The sequence below is a fragment of the Triticum aestivum genome, chromosome 6D, assembly GCF_018294505.1.
Source record: "Triticum aestivum cultivar Chinese Spring chromosome 6D, IWGSC CS RefSeq v2.1, whole genome shotgun sequence".
Lineage (NCBI taxonomy): Eukaryota > Viridiplantae > Streptophyta > Magnoliopsida > Poales > Poaceae > Triticum > Triticum aestivum.
This window is the reverse complement of record NC_057811.1, coordinates 50,512,204-50,521,854: the sequence shown is the minus strand read 5'-3', so window position 1 is coordinate 50,521,854 and position 9,651 is coordinate 50,512,204. Positions and strand designations below refer to the sequence as shown.

The 9,651-nt window shown below is 51.4% G+C and overlaps 1 pseudogene; it reads left to right on the top strand.

The window, feature by feature from the left end:
• Nucleotides 1-773: 773 nt before the first annotated feature.
• On the top strand, nt 774-4,167 carry LOC123142411 (scopoletin glucosyltransferase-like; annotated as a pseudogene).
• Nucleotides 4,168-9,651: the final 5,484 nt, after the last annotated feature.

Here is a 9,651-nt window from a genome sequence, read left to right as displayed (position 1 = left end):
CATGGTGGCCGGAGTCGGAGAAGACACACCTTATGCGCGGCGGAGCGAGGGAGAGGCGCGGAGGAGAGAGGGAGCGGCTCGGCCGCGCAGGGGAGAGAGAGGCGCGAGGGAGAGGGTGGTGTTGTGGCGAGGTGGAAGACGTGTGCGTGAGCGGGCGGCGAGAGGTGGACGACGTGCCGTGAAAAGTGCTGTTAGCCATGAACCTGCGCATGTTTATTACTTAGCAGTTTTCTCTGTTGCATGCAAGCAATCTATCACATGCATGATCCCACGATTATTCGTGTACAGCCTTGCCGTGATGAGTGGATCAAACTGGACGTGGAGTTAATCGTGGGATGGCACCGTGATTCTGGGATCAAACCTGTTTCTTTCGTTAGCCACGAATAAAAAGAAACAACGGTGTGGAGTACATACAAAAGGAACGAGACTTGCCTGCTTCCCTCGCGTGCGCCCATCCGTGCTCCCGCCCACGTGGCTTGATTTGATTGGTACAAAAATAAGGCCCGACCGTTTGATGGGTTGGGTCGTTCGCTCGTATAAGATTTTCTTCCGTGTAAATGCACGGTTCCTCGTTAACCACTAAAATAATGAATGTGTTTTAGCAAAACTGTAAAATAATACCATGTGAGACACGAGTGTGGCCAGCATTATTGCTCGATCTGCCTCCAACTCTCCTCCAGTCTCTTCCTCCTCAGCTCCTCCGATCCGCTCTAGCACAAGTGTACAGCCACCCAAAAAAATTAGAACTCCATCGACAGAGCACGTACGCATCCATGGCTACAAGGGATGAGCAGCGGCAGCATCCCCTACCCCTGCACATCCTCTTCCTCCTGTTCTTCGCCCCCGGGCACCTCATTCCGGTCGTCGACATGACCGCGATATTCTCCACTCACGGCGCCAGGTGCACCATCCTCGCCACGCCCGTCAACGCCGACATCATCCGTCCGGCCGTCGACTGCGCCAACGACTCCAACTGCCACGGCACCGACTCCCCTTCCCCTGCAGTCGACATCTCCGTCATGCCTTTCCCCGACGTCGGGCTCCCGCCAGGCATGGAGAACCTCATGTCCCTTACTCCAGCCCACGGAGCCGAGTACCCGCTCAAGTTCATCCAGGCCGTGCAGCTGCTCCGCTTGCCCTTCGACCGGTTCATGGCTGCCAACCGCCCCGACGCCGTCGTGTCCGACAGCTTCAGCTGGTCCACAGACGCCGCCGCGGAGCACGACGTCCCGCGCCTCGTGTTCCTCGGCAGCAGCGTGTTCGCGCGGTGCTGCAGCGAGACCATGCTGCGCAACAACCCGCTGGAGACGACCACTTCCCCGGACGACGATCCCGATGACGACGCCCGGCTCGTCTCTCTGCCGGGGCTGCAGCACCGCGTCCAGCTGAGGCGGAGCCAGATGATGGATCCGAGGAAGCGGCCGGCGATGTGGGCATTGTTGGAACCGCAGCCCTTTAGCTACCTCTCCTCTCACTCGAACGGAGGTGGAAAAAGAAAAATAGTGGACACAAGATTTTTCGGTCGGGAGCTCCCCCCCCTCCCCCCCCCGCCCCCGCGTTGCTCTCGCGGGGGCGACTCGGGCGGCGATAACCTAGCCCGCCGCCAGCCTCCCCTCCCCCCTTTCCTCTCCCTCGCCACCACCGGAGGGGGTCGCCGGAGCGCCGCGCGTCCGCCCGGGGAGGGTGGTGGCGAGGATCTGTTCCGCCCTGTCGCGTGCAGGGGGCGTTGGAGCCGAGGCGGCGGCCTCAGGTGGTGGAGCGTCGGCGACCTCAGCAAGCGGCCGTCGCTAGTGCTGGCCGTCCTCCTTGGCCGCGCGGGTGGCAAGGCGGCGGCGGGTGGTGGCTGTGGGGCGCGGTGGCCGCGGGGGCGCCCGTCCCGGATCTGACGCCTCCGTCTCCAACCCTTTCGGCCCCTGTCAGATCTGGTCTCCGGCTGGCCCAGGCTGCCGGCGCCGCGTCTGTGCTAGGGGTGGGGAAGACGTGGAGCCCGGAGAAATCCATGGCTGGCTCTGCCGGCCACGACGACGGCGACGCCTGAGGGCGCCGTCTCCTACTTGTAGGCGCCGTCAAGGTTATCCCTTTCCCCCTCTGCCTCGTTCCCCTGCTCGTATGCCGGGGTGAAAACCCAAATCCCTTTGGATTGGGTGGCAGCGACGCTCGCGACGCCGTCACCCCCATGGTGGTGCCGCCTTCGGTGAGTTTGGGGCGGTGGTGAGTCCGATCTGGTTGGTGGGCGGTTGGCGGCGACATGGTTGGAGCAGGTGGGCGTTTGGCAGCTTCGTCTCCATGTCCAGTGGCTCCACTCCATTGTTGCTCTGTCATCGGCAGCCCCACCGTGCTTTTTGCTTCTCCTTGAGTGTTGGTTCCCTCCCAGTGCCATGTTGCCCTTCGTTGAGCTCGGCGACGCGTGTTGGTGGTGCTCTGGTATGGCATTTTGTGTGGCCATGGCGTCGGGTGTACACCTTTGCTCTTGGGAGAGCGTTCTCATCGTCCGACGGATCGGCGCCTCGTGCCAGGCGAGGGGCTAGGGAGCCCCATTCGGAGATGTAGGAGGTTGTCGCCAATTCGGCCGGAGCCCATGGAGCTGCCATCGTCACTCCCGCTTGCTAGCTGGGTCTCCTCAAGGTCAGATAGTGTCTCGGTGGGGTGGATCGCACTCGGTGGAGGGCTTCAACGTCTCCAAGCTGGTCTTGTTCTTTAGATTCTGCATCTTTGCTTGTAGATGGTAGGAAGCCTTTTAGCTGCTAACACAGCACTCTTGTACCCTTTTAGCTGTTTTCTGTTTCGTCTCTGTACTTGGTGCTTGTTGTAATCCTGGCCGGTTGATGGCTTTGTTAATTCAAAGCCGGGCTCGTCCTGAGCCTTCGTTCTAAAAAAAAAAGATTTTTCGGTCGGCGCACGAACGCCGCCATGGGCGCACGAACATTTCAATCCTTTTCTTCCTTACAGTGGCTACATGGCTACACACCTCTTACCGGCGCTCGGTGGCACGTACCACACCGCAATCAGCAATACAGGGGGTCTTTTATGCCCCGGCGCGCACACACACTCTGGCACGGTGTGATCCGCTCGACCCGGCCACCCCTCGCAACGATCTCACGCGAAGGACTCGGCTGCTCTCAACAGCCCATGCATGCATGACTCAGCATGCAGCCACACCTCTAGTTAGCTTATCCATGCAAACTAACTAATTTCCTAGCCTGCAGCATGCACCATACACACACTCTACTGGTCACCACACCTAGACGTGGTTTAATCCTAACAGGCATTCCACAAGGACAACAACGCCGCGGACCAGAGGAGCTTCGGCGAGGTGTTCAACAGCTTCCACGAGCTGGAGCCGGACTACGTCGAGCACTTCCGCACGACGCTCGGCCGTCGTGCGTGGCTCGTGGGGCCGGTCGCGCTCGCCAGCAAAGACATGGCTAAGAGAGGCAGTGCCGACAACACTAAGGCACACATCACCGACGGCTGCCTGCGGTGGCTAGACACGAAGCCGGCCGGCTCGGTGGTGTATGTCTCCTTCGGCACGTTCACCAGTTTCTCGCCGGCCGAGCTGCGCGAGCTCGCCCGCTGCCTCAACCTCTCCGGCAAGGACTTCGTGTGGGTCATCAGCTCCGACACAGGCTGACAGGCACCGACGAGTCAGAGTGGATGCCTGAGGGCTTCGCTGAGATGATGGCACGCGGGGACCACGGCTTCATCATCCGAGGCTGGGCGCCGCAGACGCTCATCCTCAACCACCCCGCCCTCGGCGGGTTCATGACGCACTGCGGCTGGAACTCGGCGCTGGAAGCCGTGAGCGCCGACGTGCCGATGGTCACGTGGCCGCGGTACGCGGACCAGTTCTACAACGAGAAGCTCATCGTGGAGGTGCTCAAGGTGGGCGTCAGCATCGGCGCCAAGGACTTCGCCTCGCCTCTGGAGGCCCATGAGGTGATCGGCGGCGAGGTGATCGCTGGATCCTTCGGGAGGCTGATGGGGAGCGGCGAGGAGGGCGACGCCGTACGGAAGAAGGCCAAAGACCTCAGTGTGAAAGCAAGGAGCGCCATGGCGAAGGGCGGATCTTCATACGATGACGTCGGAAGGCTGATGGATGAGTTGATGACTCGCCGAAGTTCCAGAGAAGACACTGGAGCGGCGAGTTTTGGCACGCGTGCCGACTAGTCCTGTCACAGAATTAATTAAAGTTATTATAACTTGAGGTGGCAACATCTAGAGGCAGCCTGAACTTTCGTTTGTACGTTGGCGATCTACAAGGAGCAGCAGCGGCTTGCCGGAAAAACGTGACGTCTCTCTTAGAGCATCTTCACTCGCCCCCGCCCCACCCACACCAACATGTCCCTCAGGGTGTTTTTTTAGCGCCGACGGCGAAATATCGGGCCAGTCGTGTCACAGGCCCTTGTTTATCGTCAGTTTGGGCCTAAATAATAGCCGGCGAATCCGAGCCGAACAAAGCCCCCGGTGGGCGCCCCTAAATAATAGCCGGCGAATCCGAGCCGAACCCAGCCCCCCGGTGGGCGCTTGGGGGCGCCAGACGAAACGAAAAGGCGCGTGGGTCCGCTCTGTTGTTGGAAATATGAGCAATTTACCATATGATTTTATTAACAAAAATACTAGATAAAACATGACTATTATAGCAGAGAAACAAGTCATGTAATCTGACAGTGAGAAGATAAATAACATCTGCAAATATGAACTGAAACCGAACATATTTAGAGCAGACAGTACAACAAGGACATGTGATAGGAACCTCAAACAGAAAGAGTATGAGAACATACGGAACAGGAGCAGAAGCACCGGTCTTGGGGTCGGTGTCCTCGCCAGCCATGTCGTCGATGAGGTAGTCGACGTCGGGGAAGAAGACGTCGTCGTGGATATAGTCGTCGGAGTCCGGGCCGTCCGTGATGAAGCAGTCAGTAGTCGCGCGGAGCGCTCCCAAAAAACCTTAGCACCCTTCTCCCGTACAGGACTAAAAGAGGTGCGGTTTCGGAGGCCTACTATCCCGACCTGCGGTGCAAGCCGCAAGCCGGGATGAGGAAGGTCGTAGCAGCTCAGAGATTGGAACTCGGTGGCCAGAGGGAGATGATCTTCTGGTGTGTCTCTCTGGGAGGAGCGACCTCTCTTTTATAGGCACAAGAGAAGGAGGCGAATAGGCTGCGTCGGGAGGTGAAGAGAGAGAGGGAGACGAAATGAACAGACAACAGCCGAAGGGTGCAGTGTTCGTATACAATATCCACTACAGCAAAACTTTTCAGCTCCCGAGTGACCTTTCGTATACCCATCGTGCGTGGAAAAAATTTAGACATCGGCTCGGCTCATTCCCGCAATCCGCAACCAGCGGCGCGTCGTGGCGGGCGGCGGCGGAGGAGCGCGCGTGAATGTCCCTCTTGTTCTCATACTCATACATGTGGGAAACACCCTCCCTTATAAGGAGGTCCAACTCCCACCAAACTAGCAATGTGGGACTAAACTTTGGTTCCACCTCTTGCCTTGCACGAATGGGTTGCGTAGGCCTCTAGGATTTATTAGGAATTTCTGAAGCTGTTATTGGGCTGGCCCAAAATAGACAAAATTCCACCAATCCCCCACCAGATCCTAGAGGCACATAAAATGTTCCTTTAGTTTCAAAACACTGTTTTATATACCGGCACTGCAGTGGAGACTGTTAAGTTGAACTTCCACCTAGAACTCAGTGCTACACTAGTAAACAACTTGAACAGTGAACTGGGCTTTGAACTGCAAGTTTTCTGCAAATCTGGCTTCACACAAAGCCTTGACTGATACTTGGCTACCGTGCACTACTAGGGAAATCCTTATACACAGGAGCTTACCAGTAGTGCTTGGGCAGAAAGAGCGCTGCTACTATGTGTCATACTCCGAGACCTTTCATGAATTTACTAGAGAGCACCCTACTCTCATAGATTGCGATGTTTAACAATTAGACTCCTATAGGTGTGTTCTTCAAAAGATGTTCTGCAGGACAACATCTCTGCTTAAATGAGCCACTTAGAACACATTAAGATATACATCAACCTGCCATGCAGATTAGCAGAGTATTGCATCTTCATGGAGTGGTATTGTTGATACTCTCCTCTCAGTTGACCAACAGCTTGTCTTCCACATCTAATTCACGGGATCTCTGATCACATAGACTAGGTTACCACTGTGAGCAACTCATATTGTGGGTCTCATACCCATCTCCTTCGATGCACTATCTGTCACATTACGTGACATACCCTTAGTAAAAAGATCTGCCACATTTTTAGATGTTTGGATATAATCCAATGCAATTACTCCGGAGTTTTTCATTTTCCTGACAAAATTTACCTTCTCTGAATATGTCTTGATGACTTCATGTTATCCTTTGAGCTGCTCACTTTAGCTATTATAGTTTTGTTGTCGCAGTTTATAAGGATACACAGTACAGGTTTCTCAACTATCGGCAAGTCATTCAAGAGCCGACGAAGCCAATCTGCTTCGACGGTAGCTGTATCTAGTGTTGTGAGTTCTGCTTCCATTGTTGACCTTGTTAAGATGGTCTGCTTGCAAGACTTCCAAGAAATAGCGCCACCTCCATGAGTGAATACATATCCACTCGTGGCCTTTATCTCATCAGCATCTGAGATTCAGTTTGAGTCACTATACCCTTCCAGTACTTTTGGGCACCCAGTGTAGTGAATTCCATAACTCACAGTGCCTTTCAAATAACGCATAACTCTCTAAAGCTTTCCAATGCACTGATACGTCTCCAACGTATCTTATCTGTTTTGGATGTTTTATATGCATTAATATGCTATTTTATATTATTTTTGGGACTAACGTATTAACCTAGAGCCCAGTGCTAGTTTCTGCTTTTCCTTGTTTTTTAGCTTCGAAAAAAGGAATACCAAACGGAGTCCAAACGGAATAAAACCTTCGCGATGATTTTTATTGGACCAGAAGACACCCAGGAGACTTGGAGTTCAAGTCAAAAGAGCCACGAGACGGTGACAAGGGTGGAGGGCGCGCCCCCTTACCTTGTGGGCCCCTCGGTGATGCCCTGACCTAGTTCTTCCTCCTATATATTCACATATATTCCCAAACCACCAGAAACATCCACGAAAATACTTTTCCACCGCCGCAGGTCTCTGACCTCGTTAGATCCCATCTAGAGGCCTTTTCCGGTACTCTGACGGAGGGGGATTCGATCATGGAGGGCATCTACATCAACTCTATTGCCCTTCCGATGAAGCGTGAGTAGTTACCACAGATCTACGGGTCCATAGCTAGTAGCTAGATGGCCTCTTCTCTCTCTTTGATTCTCAATACCAAGTTCTCCTCGATGTTCTTGGAGATCTATCCGATGTAATACTTTTTTGCGGTGTGTTTGTTGAGATCCGATGAATTGTGGATTTATGATCAGCTTATCTATGAATATTATTTGAATCTTCTCTGAATTCTTATATGCATGATTTGATATCTTTGTATATCTCTTCGAATTATCGGTTTGGTTTGGTCAACTAGATTGGTTTTTCTCGCAATGGGAGAGGTGCTTAGCTATGGGTTCAATCTTGCGTGATTTCATCCAGTGACAAAGTAGGGGTAGCGAGACACGTATTGCATTGCTGGCATCGAGGATAAAAAGATGGGGTTTTCATCATATTGCTTGAGTTTATTCCTCTACATCATGTCATCTTACTTAAAGCGTTACTCTGTTCTTTGTGAACCTAATACTCTAGATGCAGGCAGGAGTCGGTCGATGTGTGGAGTAATAGTAGTAGATGCAGGCAGGAGTCGATCTACTTGACACGGACGTGATGCCTATATTACATAATCATTGCCTTGGATATCGTCATAACTTTGCGCTTTTCTATCAATTGCTCGATAGTAATTTGTCCACCCACCGTATTATTTGCCTTCATGAGAGAAGCCTCTAGTGAAACCTATGGCCCCCGGGTCTATTTTCCATCATATTAGTTTCCGATCTACTATTTTGCAATCTTTTACTTTCAGTTCTATAAACCAAAAAACCCAAAAATATTTTATCTTTTGTTTAGTTTTATTTATCTATCTTTATCAGATCTCACCATTGTAAGTGAACGTGAAGGGATTGACAACCCCTTTATCGCGTTGGGTGCAAGTGTTTGATTGTTTGTGCAGGTATTGGTGATTTGCGCATTCTTCTCCTACTGGATTGATTCCTTGGTTCTTAACTAAGGGAAATACTTATCTCTACTTTGTTGCATCACCCTTTCCTCTTCAAGGGAAAAACCAACGCAAGCTCAAGAAGTAGCATGCACATCTCCTGGTTTTGAGACAAACCGGCTGAGTTTGCTAACAGCAAAAGAGATGTCAGGTCTTGTAGCACTGGCTAAATACATAAGCGAGCCAGTAATATCAGAATACTTCAATTGATCTCTAGCAATTCTTCGATTCTTTGGAAGCAGCACGCTAGCATCGTATGGTGTAGGAGAGGGCTTGCAGTCGCTGTAGCCAAAGCGACTCAAGATCTTTTCCACATAGTGAGATTGAAACAATGTAATCCCACCATCATCGTCTCTCAACAATTTGATGTTCAGAATGACACCAGCCACTCCTAAATCATGATCTCAAAACAACGAGATAGGAAATCCTTGACCTCCTTAATAACATTCAGATTTGTTCTAAAAATCAGTATGTCATCAACATATAAGCAAAGGATAACCCCCTCGCCCCCACCATGGCGATAGTCCACACATTTATCAGCTTCGTTTACAACAAAGCCTGAAGCTGTTAAAGTTCGCTCAAACTTCTCATGCCACTGTTTGGGTGCTTGCTTGAGTCCATACAAAGACTTCAGCAACTTGCACACTTTTCCTTCCTGACCAACTACTGCAAACCCATCTGGTTGTTCCATATAAATTTCCTCGTCCAACTCTCCATTTAGGAAAGCAGTCTTAACATCCATTTGATGAACGAGAAGACCATGTGAAGCAGCTAGTGAAAGTAGTACTCAAATAGTGGTCAGTCGATCCACATGTGAGTAAGTATCAAATAAGTCTTCACCTTCCTTTTGGGTATAACCGTTAGCCACGAGCCGAGCCTTGTACTTCTCAATAGTACCATCAGGCCTAAGCTTCTTCTTGAATACCCATTTGCACCCTATAGGTTTGCACCCATAAGGACGATCAGTTATCTCCCAACTTTTATTTGCCAAGATGGAATCCATCTCACTATGGACCACTTCCTTCCAGTAGTCAGCATCCTTAGATGCATAGGCCTCTGAAATAGAACTGAGAGTGTCATCTATGAGATACACAAGAAAATCGTCACCAAAACACTTTGCAGTCCTCTGTCTCTTGCTCCTAGTAGGAACTTCATAGTTCTCCACCACAGAATTTTCAAAGTGTTCTATCGAAATGGTAGGTTCAGTAATTGTAACTAATTTCTGATTCGATGAAATAGGCATCTCCTGATTTGATGAGGTAGCCATATCCTTCATGGGAATGATATCTTCAAAGTAAGTTGCATCATTAGACTCCATGATTGTACCAACATGCATGTCAGATACCTCATATTTTACAACCAAGAATCTATAGCCAATGCTATGAAAAGCATATCCCAGGAAAACACAATCCACAGTTTTTGGTCCCAGCTTGCGCTTCTTTGGAATTGGCACATTGACTTTCG